The sequence below is a fragment of the Leptodactylus fuscus genome, chromosome 5 (genome assembly GCF_031893055.1).
Source record: "Leptodactylus fuscus isolate aLepFus1 chromosome 5, aLepFus1.hap2, whole genome shotgun sequence".
In the NCBI taxonomy this organism is placed as follows: Eukaryota; Metazoa; Chordata; class Amphibia; order Anura; family Leptodactylidae; genus Leptodactylus; species Leptodactylus fuscus.
Genome location: NC_134269.1, coordinates 110,649,870 through 110,671,372, shown reverse-complemented (window position 1 = coordinate 110,671,372; position 21,503 = coordinate 110,649,870). Strand labels below are relative to the sequence as shown.

The following is a 21,503-nucleotide window of genomic DNA, read 5'->3' as shown; positions in this document are numbered from 1 at the left end:
ATCCAAACAGCTCCACCAAAGGACTTAATTACATATTTTTCACGTATATCTAGTTCTTATATATTTCTGGCACATTGATAATTTACATAAAAATTCATGTGTTCTAAATTTATCTGCCATACAGGAAAGTGTTCAAAAATTGGAGAGAAAACACAGAGATGACAATGTGTTAAGAACTGTTAAAGAGGACCTTTCACCACTTTTGGGCACAGGCAGTTCTATATACTGCCAGAAAGCTGACAGTGCGCTGAATTCAGCGCACTGTCGGCTTTCCCGATCTGTGCCCGGTGTGAAGAGCTTACAGCCCGGTACCGTAGCTCTTCTATGGTCAGAAGGGCGTTTCTGACCATTAGCCAGGAACGTCCTTCTGCCTCGCGGCGCCTATCGCGCTGTGCTGTGGAGCGGGGAGGAACGCCCCCTCCCTCTGCTCACACAGCTTGTCCGTAGACTAGCATTATCAGGAGCGGGAGGGGGCGTTCCTCCCCGCTCCACAGCACAGCGCGATTGGCGCCGCGAGGCAGAAGGACGTCTCTGGCTAATGGTCAGAAATGCCCTTCTGACTGTAAAGCGCTACGGTACCGGGACCGATAGCGCTTTACACCGGGCACGGATCGGGAAAGCCGACAGTGCGCTGAATTCAGCGCACTGTCAGCTTTCTGGCAGTATATAACACTGCCTGTGTCCAGATATGGTGAAAGGTCCTCTTTAAGTACACGTCTTACAGTAGTAGCAGTAGTGTAGTATGTTGAGTTCAATAGATACTTATTTCCTATGACCTATAACTCCTGTTTATTTGTATTAATGTTTAAATATTAAAATATTTCAATTGTCTTCTCTACATCAGATGCTTCTCATTACAGAGATATGATATCATCTGAATTGATTCCAGGCATGGATGAGTCACTTGCGGAACGGACAAATAGCCAGATGTACAAATACTGCAATTTCTAAATGTACAACACTCCTAGGAAGGGCTTGTAATAATCTAAGTTATAACTATAAGAAATCTAGTATATTGTCTTCAGTACTAGGCATTAAAATCATTCTTTACTCACAAATATACCATATCCAGAAGGTTTTCGCATGTCTAACATTAGCAATGCTGTTTTATATTTTATTCATATTAAGATAAAATAACAGGGAATTGCAGAAAAAAAATCTCCTCAATATACCCCAAAATTACACAGATAGCCAGTATATAGTGAGGCTAAGGTCCCCGGTAGCGGACTGCAGCCAAATCAGCTGTACAGATGATTACCAGGCAGATATCTGATCACTGTGCTGTGGCCGTAATGAGCAGCACCTGTGTCCTCATCACATGACCATGGACCGTAAATCACATGACCATGGACCGTAAATCACATGACCATGGTCAGAGTTTTATCCACTAGAAGTAAGAGAATGAATGACAGCAAGCGGAGATCTAGAAAACCGTGAGGAATTGATACAGAAAGTATATTGGAAAATTGTATATCTTTTTATTATGCAAACAATAACATTTGTCTCTGAATATTGGTCTGAAAGTGGACAACCCCTTTAAGACCTCTGATATACACTGTGTACATAATGGAGGGCATACTTAGAAAATGTAGAGATATCATTCTAGAGACCAGTTTGAAGTTTTACTTTGACCTGATAACAATTCAGCTTGAGGCTAAGGCCCCACGCAGTGAGCCGCAGCAAAAAATGCTGTGGAAAAGACTGCAGCGTTTTTTTCTGAAGTGTCTTTCACAGAAAGTTCACACAGTTTTCCTCTGCTGACTTTCTACCCCTATTATACCTATATGGAAAACATCAGCATTTCCGTAAGTATGATTGACATGCAATTTTCTGCTGTTGATTTTCTTCTGCAATGTGTGGATTAGCCAGAATCTTTTTCACTTTGCAGGTACTTTAAAATGCAGTGTTTTTTTGTCACAGCGTTTTCACTACGCACACGATGCCTTTTTGCAACGTGGGGCCCAGGCCTATAAAATTATTCAAGAGAGGAGAGAAAGTGGAGCAGGAGAACAATTTGTCAGACAACCTGATGGATGCTTCTAAAGGGCATCCTGCAGTTTGTGTTGTAGTGTATAGATGTAGATGTATATACACCTTTATAGACGGGCAAGCTGTAGATGCTAAACAAAGCACACATTTTAACTACACCCAATTAGAAATATTTTATTTTACCAATATATAATTCAATAATAATAATAATAATAATAATAATAATAATAATAATAATAATAATAATAATAATCATTATAATAACTTGATGTAAAGATATACATAGGCACAATGAGTCAGAAACAAAAATATGCTCTCAGTACCTCCAAAAGTGCAGCTGAAGGGGTAATATGAATATCAGACAGCACTTCATAGGCATATATCAGTGTGTACTGCAGATGGTATAAGGAGAACAAGCAGGACAACCACTGTTCTGAAAGTGTAAAAAACTACAGTTTCCATGAACAAGAAGAATTTACAACATGTTTTATCTTGCTGTTAGCTACACTCATGTGTTTGGCATTGGGTGTATGAAGTCTCTGAGGGTTTGGTAAAGAAAGAACTGGAGAAATAGACTGCATTATATTTTGTTAATTTACACAGCAGCTTGCTGTACTTTACAGTTTACATTACACTGTTTACTTTTGCTTCATTACTCCACATAACCTTGTCATTGTTAGTTCATTAACCCCATCATTTTGTGGTAGCTTTAGCTAGTGTTCTATAAGCGTATGGACACACGTTCAGGTCTTTTGTGCTGTTTTTGAAGTCAAAATTAGATATGGATCATAAAGAGTGAGAACCTATACAGGACAAATGGTTTTAATGGTCTGTGTAAATGTTCCAATACAAAAATTGAACTTACTATTTCTTGGTCCGTCTTCACAGATCCCTCAATAGATGCATCTCTGTGTCATGTGAATGTAGCTTAACCCATCACACGGCTGCATTAATTTCACTATCTGTAAATGGGCTATTCCCATGACTAATATTTTGTCCATTGTAACGGACTGTCAAAATATAGGTCATGCTCAATTTTTGTCCATTTACACATAGCTCTCCATTCACTCAAATTCAAAATCTGTAATACGACATGCTAAATAACATAATGGTGTTGTCTTATGTTATAGAGGGGTCTTTGGTTCCCAATTACAGTCTAGGACCTGATAGTGATTGCTATCTCTGCACCCCTTATAGCCCCATTAGTGGAGCAAGCATATTCAATCCTAATCCTTGCCAAGATTACAAGCACTGTTGTAGCAAAAGAATGCTGTCACAATGTCACTTCCTTCTCCATTTTGCCACAGGAAGACTGTCGTCATTAGATAAACCTGTTCACATACACTATAAGGACATATGACGTAGAAGATCCAAGATGTCCATCCACTATACGGATAGCTACTTGAATGGTCAACATTTAATGCTACATATCTCACTTTGTGAGGCAACCCCTTTAGCTAGTGACTGGTACTATATTATATTTTGAAACACAGCTCTTCTATTATTTCTATTGGAGTGAATACGGTGAGTGACTGTCACCTCACTATAGACCCAGCTGCATGTTTGGGGGCATTTTTAATATTGCAGAGACAATTCTTCATATCTTTCACCTGACAAGTATGAACATACAAAATTCTATGTCTCTGCAGGAGTTAAGCTACTGTTGGAGGCTTAATACTTATACAGTACATTACAGACTGTCTGTGTTATAGGGTAATAATACCTGTTTTGCCAGGGACAGTGGAAGTCTCTTGTAGGAGACTTAAAGAGGACCTTTCATCACTTGGGGGACATGCGGTTTTACGTATATACTGCTAGAAAGCCGACAGTGCTCAGAATTCAGCGCACTGTCGGCTTTCACAAACTGTGCCCCCGGTGAAGAGCTATCGGTGCTGGTACCGTAGCTCTTCACTGTCAGAAGGGCGTTCCTGACAGTCAGTCAGGAACGCCCTTCCTCACAACAGCGCTTATGGCGCTGTAATGTAACAATGGGGAGGAATGCCCCCCCAGTACTTGCCTATGGATGAGTACTATTAGGAGGGGAGGGAGGCATTCCTCCCCGCTGTCACAGTACAGCGCTATAGACGCTGCTGTGATGAGGGGTATTCCTGACTGACTGTCAGGAACACCCTTCTGACAGTGAAGAGCTACGATACCGGCACAGATAGCTCTTCACCTGGGGCACAGATCGTGAAAACCAACAGTGCACTGAATTCAGCACACTGTTGGCTTTCTAGCGGTATATAAAACCACATGTGCCCCAAGTGATGAAAGGTCCTCTTTAACAACAATATGAAGTAGTTAGAACAAGTAAAATCATAATATTTATTTGTGGGAACGAGGAGAGACTGTGGCATCAGACATAGGTGTCCATTATGAAGCGATGCCTATCTTCTTTCCTATAACATGGAGTATTTGTAACATGTGATGTTATAGCATTTATTTGCAGGGACAAGGACAGGCAATAGCAGTACTTCTCTACTATGCTCTTAACCAAACTATAACTATTCTAAATAGAGACAGCAAAGAGAGAAGGGTAGCTGACTAGTGGTATGTTTCTCATACTATGCTGACAATGGGCTATTCCCCTCTCTCCACTAGAATAAATGCATGCACAGTGGGGAATCCAAAAATATAACTGTGGACCGAAGAAGCATTTGGCTGATAGATATATAGTGATAGTGGCCAGCTCTTTTCTACTCAGATATCTAATTGGAAATCTGGCTACTAAAGACAGAAAATGCTAGAAATGGATTATCATCTGAAGACATTTTAGCTTAGTCATTTCACTCTCAGTACACTTCCTCTAATTGTAACTTGGCACCATCATGAGATCGATAATTCAAAATAATTTACTTTGGCCAGATCTCCCTTGGAAAGTGAAAAGTTACTAAATGAACATAACAGCTATAGAAGATGGCTGCAGGTGGCATCTATAGCGCTGTATATCAGTCATTTTTGCTTAAGGAACAGGCTGCGCTTGAACTTCCAGGGATCAGACTAATTTAAATGAGGTACTCCATATCCCTATACCTATCAAATGTTACAAATATCCCATATGCCCACCTTTGTATCAACAAGCAGGATGTAGCATTGTTATGTGTCTGGAAATAACAATAAAAGAAAATCAATGCCATCAGTGACCAGATTTACAACTGTTAACACACTAAAGAAATTTGCCATCAATGTATAATTGGAGGAGGTCTGATCACTGTGAACCCTATAGATCACTGGAATAAATTGTCAAAGGTATCTGGAAAGCGCTATTTTCCTCCGTGTGAATGGACCCTTAGTGTGAGGACAAACAATGCAACCTGGGGTGCTCCCGAAGCCCTACCCCATCCATAGCAGCAAATGGCTGCATGTTATTGTGAGTAAAGCTTCAGTTTTGAGCTCAGCATCACTCACACATTGGCCATAACAGGCAGGTACAGCTTCAGACATGGCGCTGGCTGCATCATATGTTCTTAGCCTTAGGCTTCATGCACCTTTGGGTCTATGAGAAAACAGCAGAGACAACACCTGGATGATATTTGTGTGCTGGCCCCTTTAATTTCATGCAGTGAATCTAGGCTGTAAAACAGACAGAAATGGGACCTGTCCTGAGTTTTGTCCTGGGCTCATGGGTGTGAGTGATAATAGTGGGTCAATGTGCCAGCTGTTAAAAACATGGCTAGTACAGTAACATAGCATACGTTTGTGTGCATGGAGCCCAAGTGTGTAGACAGTCCTAAATTGCAAACAATTTACATTTCTCTTTTGTTAATATTCTTTATCAGGTCTTGTACTGCCTACAACATAAAATAATCTAATACATTCAAGGCCAAACAAGCAACACTACAGTACGCACCATAATTTATCTCTGACATCACAAATCTTCTTGCGTGTGCACCAAGACAATCAAACTAATGTAATAATGGCAATGTGCCAAGGCCCCAACTACTATACTGATATTAAAAGCTTTATTTCTAATAATAGTGCAGACATGCACTGTAAGTAAGATTACCCATACATGTGTCTCCCCTTCAGATCACTGTAACAACAATTACACCAAACAGAAATGTGTGCAGTTCACATGATATGATATTATGAATCCATTTACTAATGGAAGAGATTTACATATGATGATAATGTATGATATGTGCAAACCTGGCCGTGTCTCTGCAGGAAAGACCCTGGATTTCTACATTCAGACATGTCTGTGATAACCTGTAGCTGAGAAATATAGTAAAGTCATTATAACAAAAAACATTTTACGCAACATTTCTACAAAAACAGGTATATGATTTTGTCCTTATCCAGCATTTTGGTTTGAAGCTTCACAACTGTATAAAACATTGAAAGGTTTATATTCTTGGTAACATTTGAAATGACCCAGACCTGTATCCTGTCATCAATACTTGTCATCATCATGAACTGTGGCCTATGGCATTAACATCACTATAGGTCATCCAGTGCTTTGAGCATTCAGTGTTCCAGAAAAAAAGCCAACGTTAGCTTAGTCAGTGATCAGATACATACTGACTGAATAGTAAGAGGTCAGTCTGTTTACCTGACCCATGCCATACACATACTTTGAGGGCTTGATGTGCAGAGGGGAATGGAAACCCTATGTAGGTAAAACCAAAGATATACAGTCATCATAGCGATAGGTACAAGTAATTTATCCAGCTGCCTTGGGTGACTAATAAGAAATAATAGGTTAATTTTACAATGTCCATTCTACATATGCACCAAGGAGTTTCTTGTCACTCTGTCATTGAATGTATACCAGTCTTTCACTATGGATTGTAAAAGGTGAACAATAAGATACAGGTGGCTGAATTGATACCCTGTGTTATGTCTAGTGGAGGGCCTGAGAAGACACAGAGATTCACAAAGCATCACAGAGAGAATCCCTGTATCATGCAAGTACTATTCCAGTTTGTCCCGGTCCGTAACGCTTCTAATAAGTCTTCTGAAAATACTTACATGAGGATTGTACAAAATTTCTCATTTAAAGTTGATGGTCTTGTGTCTGTGGGCACAGAAAGTAAAGCAAACCAATAATTCCTTATAAAACTGTAATTTTCAATTCCTTTATTGCCATGAAATGGACCGTGAACATCTGCTGATGAGATAAATTTCTTGAGCTTTATTACATTTTTTATGTTCTCTTATTTTATTTAGATTACTGCATATCAAATATTAATTATGTTATCTCTAGTTTGTTATATTATCAAGATAATGATCAATAACTATGCTGGTCTATTATGATAACTTCTACTGAATCAAAATGTGCCATGTTCAGTGGCGTAACTAGGAATGGCTGGGCCCCAAGGTGATCATTTGATATGGGGGCCCAACCCCCGCACAAACTGCATTCCTACACACAGTATTATGCGGCATAGTGGCCCCTTCACCTACTATTATGCCCCATAGTGACTCCTGCACACAGTATTATACCTCATTGTGGACCAGCCATGAACAATTATTGTACTCTGGGGTCTTTTCAGACCCCAGAGTATAATGATCGGAGGCCCAGGGGAGGATACAAACAAAAAAACACTATTATTAATAATAATAATAATAATACATTTTATTTATATAGCGCCAACATATTCCGCAGCACTGTATGACTCTATTACTTACCTCTCCATGGCTTCGCCATACTTCCTGCTACTTTTGGCCATCTTCAATGTTGGACCAGACGTCACATGAGCCAGGCTAGTGTCGCAACGCATAAGGATGTTGACCTGGCCTGCGTAACGTCTGGGATGCGACTGCTGGAGCGTAGGAGAGGTAAGTAACTGTGTTTTTTATGTTTCCTTACCTTCCCTGGGAATCCGATCATTATATTCTGGGGTCTGGGATTCTCAGGCCCGCTGCCTCACTTACCGATCCCCGCTCTTGATCACAGCCGCCTCTGCTTCCACAGAAGGGGAAGCGCAGGCGGCCGTAAGGAGGAGCAGCGATTGATAAGTAAATAGGGCCTGTTACCTGCTGGGGTTACGCCAGTGGGTGATGGCCTATTAAAAAAAGACAAAAAAACAAAACATCATGGGCCTGCTGAGCCCCCTAATGTCCCGGGCCCTGTTGCAGAAACTACCGCTGCTCCCCCAGTATTTACGCCACTTGGCTCAGTTGCAAGAGGGTGGGATTCAGAATGTGCATAATGTTTAGTGGGTCTGAATAAGTGGACTGGTAAGGTAGGGCCACTGGTAGGGACACTAAGGGACATAAGTGTGTGCAGGGGCCACGAAGGGACATAATACTGTGTGCAGGGGCCACTAAGGGACATAATACTGTGTGCAGGGCCACTAAGGGACATAATACTGTGTGCAGGGGCCACTAAGGGACATAATAGTGTGTGCAGGGGCCACTGAGGGACATAATAGTGTGTGCAGGGGCCACTGAGGGACATAATAGTGTGTGCAGGGGCCACTGAGGGACATAATAGTGTGTGCAGGGGCCACTAAGGGACATAATAGTGTGTGCAGGAATGCGGAGAAAGGGGGTTCGGTTGAGGTCTTCGGCGTTGGTGGGGGGCATGTCAAAAGTTTGCTGTGGGGGCCCGCCATTCCTACCTAGTTACGCCACTGGCTCCGACCCTGGTGGAGATCCAAGGAACATGCATTGAGATAGTCAGGACCTATAAGTATCTGGGTGTGCTCCTCAATAATAAATTAGACTGGGCTGATCACCTGGAGGCGCTACATAGAAAGAGTTACAGCCGGCTTTTCCTGCTCAGGAGGCTGAGGGCCTTCAGAGTCCAGGGGCCACTTCTTAGGGTGCTTTCACACTACTGATACGCTGCCTGATTCTGAACGTTAAAACACGTTCAGAATCAGCGCGTATAAAGCAGTTCCCATTCATTTCAATGGGAGCCGGCATACGAGCTCTCCCCATTGAAATGAATGGGCTGCTTTTTTCACTACGAGCAGTCCCATTGAAGTGAATGGGAAGTGCTCGCGTGTACGGCTCAGAATGAGCAGAGCTAGCCGTACACGCAAGCACTTCCCATTCACTTCAATGGGAGTTCTCGTAGTGAAAAAAGCAGCCCATTCATTTCAATGGGGAGCGCTCGTATGCCAGCTCCCATTGAAATGAATGGGAACTGCTTTATACATGCTGATTCTGAACGTGTTTTAACGTTTAGAATCAGGCAGCGTATCAGTAGTGTGAATGCACCCTTAGGGCCTTTTTCAACTCTGTGGTTGCTTCAGCCATCTTTTTCACTGTGGCCTCCTGAGGGAGCAGTGTATCAACCAGGGACAGAAATAGACTTGACAGGCTGATCAGAAGGGCCAGCTCTGTCCTGGGGAGCCCCCTGGACCCAGTACAGGTGGTGGGTGACAGAATGATAATGTCTGTGGTGACCTCCATGCGGGAAAACAAATCCCACCCCATATATGAGACCTTGATGGCACTTGGCAGCACTTTAAGTGAACGTCTGCATCACCCCAAGTGTGAGAAGGAGCGCTATCGCAAGTCTTTCCTTCCAACCGCGATCAGGCTGTATAATCTACATCAGACCAAGCGAAGATCACTCGGTACAGAAAACTAATGATTATGAAGTCTTCCTTCCTTCTTTCTTCTTATGTTCCTTAGCTGCTATGGACTCCTAGTATAACTTCTCTTCTCAGCTTATGTGTGTCTACTTCCGTAATATATTACTGTGTATTATCATGTATCTCTATTATTATGCTGCTGTAACATACTGAAATTTCCACACCGTGGAACTATTAAAGGATTATCTTATCTTTACATTGCATCCTCCAGCAGTGCATGGGACTGTACTACACTGTGTATGTTCTAGTTATTTATTGTACTGGTGTTCTGTTATACTAGTTTGTTTGTACACAACATGGTGGCATTTTATTATATCTTACAGACAGCTAAGGTATGCATGTATAAAATGATATAATAGTCCTTTAAACCTTTTTAGAGTGCACACACACAGTAAATAATCTAAACAGCTGTTTAGTAAAAGGATGGAGTATTTGCTTTTGTAGATTGTCCTCAGTCAATGAATTATATAAACATTTCTATGTGTTTTCTGTTTCACAAAACAAAGCTATTGTTTATGTATCGAAAGGGGAATTACTTTGTAAAATGAGCCAAGTCTGAAATAAACCAGTAAATTTGCTGTAAACTGTTTTAGCCATGACCTTAAATAGATTGTTCTATCTTTGCAGGATAGGTGATAAATGTTAGAATGGTAAACTAGACCCCCACTCCCTGTGGCTGTATGGAGGATTTGTATCTTAATGCTATTACCATAAAACAAATGTCTGGCATGGCAATACGAAGGTCATAGATTTATGTAGTGGCCTACAGAGTACCTGTTGGTTATCATGACATGGCTGTTTTAGTATAATACATGTAGTGCTCATGAAATAACAATTTTGGACAATCTTGTCTTAACATTCTGTGTTGTGCTATTTTAAATGAAGTAGTCAGCAGCAGTGGCGTAACTAGGAATGGCGGGGCCCCGTGGCGAACTTTTGACATGGGGCCCCCCCGACACCAAAGATCTCGACTGAGTCCCTCCTACGCATTCCTGCACACAGTATTATGTCCCTTAGTGGCCCCTGCACACAGTATTATGTCCCTTAGTGGCCCCTGCACACAGTATTATCCCCAATAGTGGCCCCCTGCACACAGTATTATGTCCCTTAGTGGCCCCTACAGGACTAAATACTGTCACCGCTGACCGCTATACCAGGACAAATTGTGGATAAAAAAAAATCTGGTCCTGTGCATTACAATTTAGTAACTCCATGTGCCTCATATTAATAGCAGTTAACCCCATCATCTCCCTCACATTAACCCCTGTCTGCCTCACCATAAGAGTTACTGATATGTGAGACATATGGGGGTAATAATAAAGTATCTTCATTACTATTACCCCCATATGTCTCACATATCAGTAACTCTTATGGTGAGGCAAACAGGGGTTAATGTGAGGGAGATGATGGGGTTAACTGCTATTACTATGAGGCACATGGAGTTACTAAAACACAAGTAATCCCCCCAAATGCCTGATAGTAATAAGTATAGTAACCCCAGTACGTACCTGTGTAGCTTCAGTTTCATTTTCCTAGAGCAGCTTCTTCCTCTTCTCTTCTGTGCTGGACGGCAGGGATAAGCCCCGCCTCCTCCTCTCATTGGTGGGCAGAGGACAGCAGAGAAAGGGAGGGGGGAGAGAGGGGGATCGTCCTGCAGCGCTGACAGGAGCCAGACCTGCAGCTCCTGTGTCTCAGCCGTTGCTGCAGCTTCGGGGCCCCCTGTTGGTGGGAAAGTATTCCACCAACAGGGGGCCCCGATCATTATACTCGGGGGTCCGAAAAGACCTCCGAGCATAATGATAGCAGCGGTAGCAGCTGTCACCGGGCCCCTAATGTCCCGGGCCCTGTGGCAGCTGCTACCGCTGCTATGGTGGTAGTTACGCCACTGGTCAGCAGTGACTTGCTTATAAACCTAATCCCAGTACTTTGTAGAGCTGGTTCTACAGTTACCAGGCATATCTCTATGGGCGAGTGCGGCAGGACACGGACATCTGCGGAGCCTATGTTGCTGATCAGCAACTAGTGTTGCTGATCAGCAACTTGCGGACCGTACATTCAATACGGTCGTGTAAGACCAGCCTAAAGCCTGCACAGGGGAAAACTGCTACATACAGTAATGTAAAACATAAGTCACGTAGTGTTACATGTACACACATGCATTCTTAATCTGAAATGTCACCTGAAACGAATAACTGTGATTTAAATATAAGGGTTTACATAAGGTTAAGAAGGGAAGTCTTTTTAATAAATCTGAGATTAGTTGGGATGGAGATTTGAATGTCAGGAAATATGAATTTACGGAAAGAGTAGTAGAGGCATGATATGGTTAGAAAATGTACAGTACAATGTATAGTGTGAAGATAAACATGCCCGGGGTCCTAAACCAGAAATAAAAGAAAAATAATCTAAAGACTTGTTCTCTTCTGCTAGCAGTTGTCTATGTCTTGTGTTTCTATAAGGGTCAGTTCACACGTGAAAACCGCCTAGCTTATTTGTGCGAGGTAAAAAACCTCGAGGAGTTTTTTTGACGCTGTTTTTTGCATTCCACGCGGTTTTTGACGAGGTTTTTGACGCGGTTTTCGCTAGCGGTTTTCGCTAGGGTTTTTTTTTCCTATATGTGCTATAGAAACTGCAGGCGAAAACCGCGCGGTTTTTTGCAAAAAACCGCGCGGTTTTGTGTGCAAAAAACCGCGCGGTTTTTTACCGCGCGGTTTTCGCCTCCCATTCACTTCTATGCAATTCTTCAGGCGTTTTCCGCCTGAAGAAAGGTCATGTCGCTTCTTCAGGCGGAAAACGCTAGGAGGAAAAAAAAAGCTAGTGGTCTACATAGACCACCATGTTAAAGGAGAGGTTTTTGAAGCGAATTCCGCTGTCAAAAACCTCCCCTTTGCCCACGTGTGAACTAGCCCTAAGGCCGGGTTCACACGGAGTATTTTGGCACGTAATGTGGCACGTAGACGCCACGGGAGCTTTTGTGGGCCGTATACGCTCCCATTGTTTTCAATGGGAGCCGGTACCGTATATGCAGAGCTATTTTGCGGCCGTGATTTTGCGGATATACGGCCCGCAAAAGCTCCCGCGGCGTCTACGTTCCACATTACGAACCAAAATACTCCGTGTGAACCCGGCCTTAGTGTCCCTATATGTTACAATTGGTTATTATTATCAATTGTTGAACCTGCTTTTTCCAGTCAGTTAAATAGGTCCGTGTAAACAGAGAATAGGTACGTTATACTAAATCTCAGTATGTATTTATAATGGTGGTTGTAGTGTTGCAAAGTTTACGACAAAGATGCTGCAGCAAAATGTTTTTTTTTATTTTTTTAACATCACTGGGAATGCAAAGAGTGTCACAAGTGTATTGCAGTCCTATGACGGCAGAATTTCAACGTGTTTCAAGGCCTGTGTTACGCAGTAAATAGGATGATAGGAGAATGATTTCACATCTCTTCACTATCTTATGGTGGTTGTGCAATGTATTTCCACCCTCCTATGAATAAGGCCGTAAGCAACGAAGAGCCCATCGCTCTCGTATGACCGCCGTAGCCTCTTCAAGGAGCTGATCATGTAGTACCACCCCAATGATCTCTTTTTTTTTTTTTTTTTTAAATGTAGAGTGTGAACCCCACATAGAGCTCACAATGTACTTTTTTCCCTATCAGTATGTCTTTTTTTTTGGAATATGGGATGGAAATCCATGCAAACACGGGGAGAACATACAAACTCCTTGCAGATGTTTTTTTTGCCCTTGGCGGGATTTGAGCGCCAGGACTCCAGCGCTGCAAGGTTGCAGTGCTAACCACAGAGCCACTGTGTGGCCACCCCAATTGATGGCGATAGTGTGTGTTTCTTTACTGAGAGGAATGTATGTAGTATGCATATATTGTTGATAGTGGATAACTTCATAACATGATGGTGTGAACATAGCCTGGGCCTCATGCAATAACTGTATTTTGGCATCCATATTACAGATACAAATCCTGTCCCAACCAGAGCTGTAATGACCAGAAATGACATGACCAGAGATTCCTAGTACAGATGCCAAATTCTGGCTGTCTGCACAAGGCCTAACCCAGGAGGGAGAGCCCAGAGTGGCTGCTGAAAGGTCCATATAACGGTAGCAGTGATGGAGGTAGACAGGACACAGCTCCAGTGCTTCTGCCATGTTCTTGTCTATGGGATCCCTAATGTCCAGATAACCCCACTGTCTATATCTGGACACATCTACATGCAGAGGAATAGTTTCATTCTACGAGCTGCATGCATGACCCCTGCCTGCAGGATGGAGACTGCTGGTCTGTGATACAATGGAGTCATCTCTGAGGCACAGATTAGAGCTGAGGTAAATTAGTTACAGACATCACAACAAGCACAAGGGCTCTGCTGACGGGAACACTACAGGGCTGGGGAGCCGCTCGGAGGGGCGGGGCCATGCTGGGGGCGGGGCCGGGAACTCCCTCTCTTTCCTTTGGACTTGCTGTGCTGTGTGAGGTTATTGTGAGGCGCAGGGCTGAGAAGTGTCCGGGGGAAGCTGCTACATCCAGGGCTGCAGGGGAGCTCCGTGTGACAGGATCCTGCCAGCCCTCCACACACAGCGCACTGAGGTATGTGTGCAGGGGACTCGTAGCTAGGACCGGGACGGCAGAGGACACGAGTGCGGGGCCAATGCATTAGTATTGATTCATTGTGAGACTGATGGTATTGGGGAGGGGGAGAATTGTCAGGATGACGATGGAGGTTATGCCTGTGCATGCTGCACTTTATATGGAGCCCAGCAGAAGTTCTCAGTCTTGTGATGGGCTGCATTGTCTGTGCTAGTGGTAACACATGGAGTAGCTTTAGCTGCAGCCTGTGTAATACCACAGTGATATCAGCGGATGACAAACCCAGCTCTGCTACATCTGCCTGGGATTAGCCACAGAGTGCTCGCAGCGTGCTGGCTGCGGTGTAACATATGTTGGGGGCACGTTGTTACAAGCTTGTCATGTAGTGTTACAGAGGTGTGACCACACAGGGCAATAAAGGGAACTTATCAGGGGGGCTGTGCCATCATCCCAGGGGGCTGTGGGGAAGATCTGAACCCAGCTGGAAACCTAATGATGGCAGCCCTGCCCTAGCTATGCCATAAAGCCATTCAGCCCCTCCTGGAGACAATTGTGTGGACCCACTCCTCTAAATCATGGGGGATTCAGACTCCCAGGAGAATATTACTGAGATTTACTCATGCAGTACAGACTAGATGTGGTGGGAACATGTATGACATCCCCGTGCTCTGACTCATGTGACAGTCAGGACATGACAGCTCAACCAGTTGTGGCTTCACCCAGTGCGCATCACACCGCTATGTTGTATTCTAGAAACTTTTCTAATGTAGTTTAAAGTTCACGAATGATGGCTTCAAAATGTAAAAAAAAAAAAAGTGTTCGTATTCATTTTCTACTGGAAATCCACAACAATTTACATAAATTGCACAATGAATAAACTTTGCATTCAGGGGTTTCCCCATTATTTTTGGAAGACTGAGAATCTAACATGTTGTAGTTTCAGTAACACAGTATGGCGGCATATTATAATTCTCATGTGCTGACCACTGTGAATGTAAAATAACATGATGTGTCATGGTGATGGGTACAGAGGACTTCTGGCAAACAACATTGATAGGGTATCCTTAGAATAAGCCAACCATGTGTGATCATTGGTGTTCTCTTCTCGAGGATCCCTTCTGATCAACAGAAAAAAAATCAGCACTATGGTTCTCAATGCTATCCTGTCTGCCCTTGTGTATCTCGTTCACTGAGGCCAAGGTACACGTCTAGACATGGCCCCATGAAAATGAACAGCGCCAGTGTAGCACCCACTAGAGTGTCAGTGCCCTTTAGTTCTGCTGATCAGTAGGTGTGCTGGGGACTTTCTCCACAGATCACATAGTTATGGCCTATCCAAGAGAAGGTGATGAGGGATTAGGACACAACATGGTTCTAGAAAGCTGTCTTTTGTTGTAAAATGAATAACTTGCTTTTAAAGAAAAGTGAAAAATTCACTTTAATCACATTTTTATATGTTATTTTTTTTTTTTAATTTGACTTCTGATCAGACTATTAGGATAAATACAATCATAGCATATTTTCTGATGATTTTCTATGAATTTACTGATGGAAAATCAAAAGTGCAATATAGTAACAGCAAGGTAGATGAGATTACCAGTATATGCGGAGACTAGGTGAGCTGTCGACTGTTCAGCTGATAGTCTTAGGGGGCATGCACACGGAGTAACGCGGCGCTGATTCTGCCACGATAACTCGCGGCTGAATCAGTGCTGATAAAAAGCCTCCCATTGATTTCAGTGTGTTACGTGCGTTAAACGGAACTCATTGAAGTCAATGGGAGTCTTTTTATCAGCGCTTATCCTGCCGCAAGTTATCGTGGCAGAATCAGCACTGCGTTACTCCGTGTGAATGCCCCCTTGTGTGCAGGGCCTGCACTAGCCATTCACATTGAATGAAATTTGTCTGTGATTCCGCCAATCGACTTATACTATCAACAATCCTGCAATTAATATGTCCACTAAACTACCCGATCAGGGGGCGGATTAGAAAAAAGATACTATTGAATTTGCGAAAAATAGAAAATATTTGGTGAATTTGGGATAATGAGGGCAACTAAATTATATTTTCAGCCAAGAATGTTGTTGTTTTTTTTTTTTTCCAACGTTTTTCTGGTAGACAAAAGTCTTCTGTTGGACATCACAAATTTATGGTAAATTTTTGAACAAGTGTCGACTGAATGGCCAAGATTGTCCATTTTGGAAGACTTTTATCTTTGTACATAGCCACGACTACTTGGCAGGTTAAATCATGTTTGTCATACAACTTATTTCACTGTGGATAAAAATGTTTTTTTTTATTTTTCATCACTTTTTGCCTTAGTCATAATATTCAGTTTACAGTTCAGTCATGGCTATTGTGGCATCTGAAAAAAAAAACCCTGTGCACAAGTGGTGATCACCACAAAAGGGCCTTTCTGAGTGACTCAATTTTTTTGCATGTCATTTCCATCTTAGTAGCAGTTTTGAAGTTATGCTATTGAGTCATTTACTATACATGCTGGGGTTATTGCTGGACATGATAAAAAATAATCAAATTTCAGGCCTTTTTATTGACGAGTACACAGCATGGGGGTTTCACAGATTTCTATATGAGCAACAATGCTCATATTGGACACCAGCACTATGACTGTTGTTAAAGGGGTTGTCTCAAATTGGACAACTTTTATCATTTGGGAGCTGCAGTGTTTATCAGCAGTTTGACAACTGACCCCCCTGGTAAGAGCTGATTTTAACAAGTGACTTTTACCTGGAATTATCCATGTAATACATGGAAGACTAAAGTCCACCAGTGCCGTTTGTTGTTTTGGCTCATAGAGGGTGCTCTTAGGTGTCCCTTTTCTATGTCAATCTGTAGATGCCAAAAATAACATAAGGCTTATACCTGCCCTGTGGTGCCTGGATAGTATATCTTTACAGATCATAAGCATGTCCAAAGGACCTCTGGAATCTTAGTATTGTTACTATTATTATTGGTATTATTCAATGTGCCGTTCTATTGGTTTATCAGTTATTTTTCAGTGAGAAAAAGTGGTTTGATTCCTGCTAAAATTGGTGAAAGGAAGTGACTACAGGGACAGCTTGACAAAGTTGTAGAACATTCTTTACAAGCCGGCATTCTCTGTAGCCATTGTCTCTAGCTGTACCTTACGTTACATAATAATGTGCCTCTGGCCCTTTCTATAGGCTATTTTAAGAATTACAAACTGGTTGATGCTTCTTGAGCAGTTTATGAAGTGTAGTGAATGCAGCTTTAGTAGAATGGATGTCCTATATACTTCTATATTTGTGTTAGCCTTTATGATTTTTTTTCCTGAATAACGTCATATTAGCAGAAAGTAAACAATGACAATTACGCATTGCTTTGAGGTTTTGGTCAGGGTTGGGCGGTGCAGTACTCTTTACCTATAATGTTGAACTGCTGTGTGTATTTTTACCATGACATGTAAAAGATCTGTCATTTCAGAGACGATATCTAATAATCTGCATGTACATACGTTTGCTGCAAAGTTCTCTATATGTCAGTAACTTCATTTGATGAGAGACAGTCTATTTCAGCATGTGGACACCACAGTGATCTACTGATCATTGCTGGTCAGAGTCCTGACATCCTCAGGACACTGTAATGTAGTATTCAGTGTAATTCCTATATGGTTTAAGCCTTCCAGAGTTACAACTGTTCAGGCTCATAACAGGTGTCATCTATGACATCCATACTCTCCATTGGTGCATATGAAAATGGCTTGTCCTGATGAGACACCCCCTTTAAAAAGTATTAATGTTGTAGAGAATTAGAATTCTTTTCTGGTCTTCAGTCATGTTCTTACAGCAGGGATCCCCAACAGCGGTGTCTTTGAACCTCTTTGGGTCATTGGGATGGTCTTTGTTTTTTGGTAAAAAATTATTTGGTAGGGGTCCCCTGCTGAAATTTTTTGTTTATATAAGGGGTGCCCTAAGTCTGAAAAGGTTGGGAAAGATTGCCTTACAGTAAGGCATGACTTACTGGCATTTTTACATTCTTTTGTATCAAGGATGTGTGTGTTTGTTATTAAACTTTCTAGCTTATCTACCTGGTGATATATAAGTGAGAATAAACCCTCTGTAAATATGGTTGTCATGTTGGCCTATTGTGTAATTGTCTAGTAGTAATCTTGTTTGTGGGGCAGGTTCGCTGCGGGGGAGATCTTTGGTTAGCTGTTTTCAGCAGGAGAACAGTGGTAGTTAAACTTTTGCGGGGCACCTAGTGGTTCAGCATACTATATGTTAATGGATTGTATAAGCCATGTCTTCCAACCTTGTGAAATAAGAAATAGGGGCCACACGGTGGCTCAGTGGTTAGCACTGCAGCCTTGCAGCGCTGGCATCTTGGTGTTCAAATCCCGCCAAAGGCAAAAAACCATCTGCAAGGAGTTTGTATGTTCTCCCTGTGTTTGCATGGATTTCCATCCCATATTCCGAAAAAAGACATACTGATAGGGAAAAATGTACATTGTGAGCTCTATGTGGGGCTCACAATCTACATTTAAAATAAATAAATAAATAGGTATAGCCCCCCACATAAAAATGCATATTTATTTATATGCAACCTAGAATGCCTCTCGAACAGTGACAGCCACAGTGGACTTTTACATTTATTGGGAATTGTTGCTAGCCACTGTGTTTGCCACTTACGTAAGTGACAATCAAAGAACTTCTAGTCTTAGAATATTTATGTGCTGGTAAGGGCTAGGGCTGGAGTCAGAAAAATTTAAAACTTCAAAATAAAATGATGAATTTGTTTTTTTTTTTTTGTTAAAAGTCTTATTGAAATTTTTGTGACAAAAGTAAACCACAGCTGAGGATGGGAGGGAGGGAAGAGTTTAAGGAGATGGAGAAGGAAACTGCGAGATTAGTTATAACTGTAATATACAGTTATTACCGTATTTTGCGGACTATAAGGCGCATTACCCATGAGCGCCTTATAGTCCTGCCTAGGTCCATATATAAGGCGCACCGGACTACAAGGCGCAGCGCTGTCCGGTGCGCCTTATATGATTGAAAGCGGCGGCCGGCAGACTTTGCCGGCGGCCGCTTAACCCCCCGCGTGCCAGCCGCTTCTATTCATTTCAATGGTACGCTTCCATTGAAATGAATGGAAGCGCTCGGCACACGAGGAGTTAAAGGGATTCTACCTTTAAAAGAACTTCCTTCTTGATCACGTCTGAATAATCTCCTTACCTTTTTACCATAGCCAGCGCCGCCTTCTTCCGCAGCTCCGTCTCTGTCTTCTTTGGGCCTCATGGATGACGCATGCGCAGTCGGCTCTAACAGGCTCTCGCAGCCAGAGCCGACTGCGCATGCGTCATCCATGAGGCCCAAAGAAGACGACACGGAAGGCGCAAACACAACTCAGGGAGAAGGCGGCGCTGGCTATGGGAAAGGTAAGAGACGAATAGTCTTTTAAGGCTATTCCGACGTGGTTAGGGGGAAGAGGTTCTTTTAATAGTAGAATCTAGAGTTGAGCGAGTACTGTTCGGATCGGCTGATCCGAACAGTACTCGCTCATCTCTAGTAGAATCTCTTTAAGCAGCGGCCGCCGACAAAGTCTGCATGCCGCTTCCATACATTACAATGAGAGCGCGCTATTCAAATAGTTAGAGATGAACGAATACTATTTGAATAGCGCGCTCCCATTGCAATGTATGGAAGCGGCATGGAGACTTTGCCGGCGGCCGCCGCTTAACTCCTCGCGTGCCGCCGCTTCAAGCCTTATATAAGGCGCACCGGACTATAAGGCGCACTTTCGATTTCTGAGGAAATCGAAGTATTTTATGTGCGCCTTATAGTCCGGAAAATACGGTAATATTGTATATTTAGCTAGATGCATAGTTTGTTGCATATTCACTTTCGTAACGTCTTCTGTCTGACCATGGCTGTCAGCCTTTTTGTGAAGGAATCAGGAGTCGGTCTATGGAAAATTGGAGGAGTCAATGGCCTACCAACTCCACAGCCCAGGAGTTGGTAGGCCACAGCTCACAAGTGTTCACATAGCAGAGTAAGGGTAAGTTCACACAGGGTTTTTTGGATCGGAACCTGAGGCGGAGGCCACCTCAGGTTCCGATCCAAAAACCGGGTAGCCGCGACTGAAAGCCGGTGCACTGCACCGGCATCCAGGCGCACACACTCTGAATGGGCCTAGTCTGGAGGAGGGTGTGTCTTCAGGCCGAATCATGAGGCGACTCAGCCTGAAGAATAAGCACCTCGCTTCCGTTTCTTCAGGCTCCTGGAATAAAGACCTGAGCGGCTCCCTTCGATTTCAATGGGAGCCGTCTTTTTGGTCAGGGTTTTGAGGCAAATACAGTCTCAAAACCCTGACCAAAAAAACTTAGTGTGAACTTACCCTAAGAACCGTATTTAACTGTGATTTGCTGATTGCTAAAGTATATTGGCTGAATTGAACAATGGATAAATGCCATTTCTATTAATGGTACAGGCATATTAAAATCACTACTGCACCTCCGAGGTCCACTTCGAAGATCTGATAAACCAGACCCACTTTCAACCAGGTAAATTAGTTTGATACTGAAATATTTTCATAAGACTATTTCTGCTTAGATGGACTTCAGTTTAAGGATTTTTCTAATAGAAACTTTAAATACCAAAAAAGTAATTTGATACTTTAGTGATGTACTCACTATGAGTAAGAGACTACCAATGATGGCATTTCTTCTCGATAGTCTAATTATGCAATAAAATGGATTCCTTGGCACAGATCCTACACATGGTCTTACTACCCCCTTACTGCTTGTCTGTAAATACTAGTAAAGCATGAAGTTCAGTGTTTGCTGGGCAGAGGTGCTTGAAGTACAAGTTTTAGCCTGTCTTTGCAGAGCTATATGGGCATTCTGCCACCGTTATTGCAAAATCAGTTCAAGCCACAGGTTGTAGGACTGTGCTTGATATATTGTTGTGACCTGATGCTTTTTAATAGTCAGTGTACGGAAATTTGTTATGAGCTTTCCATTCTCTTCTCAGCTGTTCTTCAAAGTGCAAAATAGCATTTCCAGGCCATAACTTGTTCAGCTTCCAAAGTGCCAACGCTACAGTGGAAACTTCACATAAGCCTAAAATGTTGACTAACTCTAGTCTATTTCCATTCTAACAGTTTTAGTGGAGATATTTGGAAAAATAGTGATGCTTGCGTGTCCTTTCTGATTCCATAGACATCATTCATAGCACATTTATACTTAGAAGTCAAGGTACGGATACCGTGGACTGGATGGGATGTTTGGTAACCAATAGTGCCTGCCTTTGTGCTCTCTTTGATCTGCTGTGTGTTTGTTGCAGGTGCTCATTTCACTGGTCTTAAGCTGGCCATAAAC

The 21,503-nt window shown here is 42.6% G+C and overlaps 1 protein-coding gene across 1 annotated transcript in view; it reads left to right on the top strand.

Annotated features, from left to right (window-relative positions):
* The first annotated feature begins 14,023 nt into the window (after positions 1 to 14,023).
* Positions 14,024 to 21,503, top strand: part of FAM107B (family with sequence similarity 107 member B) — a 35,069-nt gene continuing 27,589 nt past the window's right edge. Inside the window, exon 1 of the mRNA XM_075274029.1 lies at positions 14,024 to 14,143. The gene's annotated coding sequence lies outside the window, so the exon portion shown is untranslated. The remainder of the gene's footprint in view (positions 14,144 to 21,503) is intronic.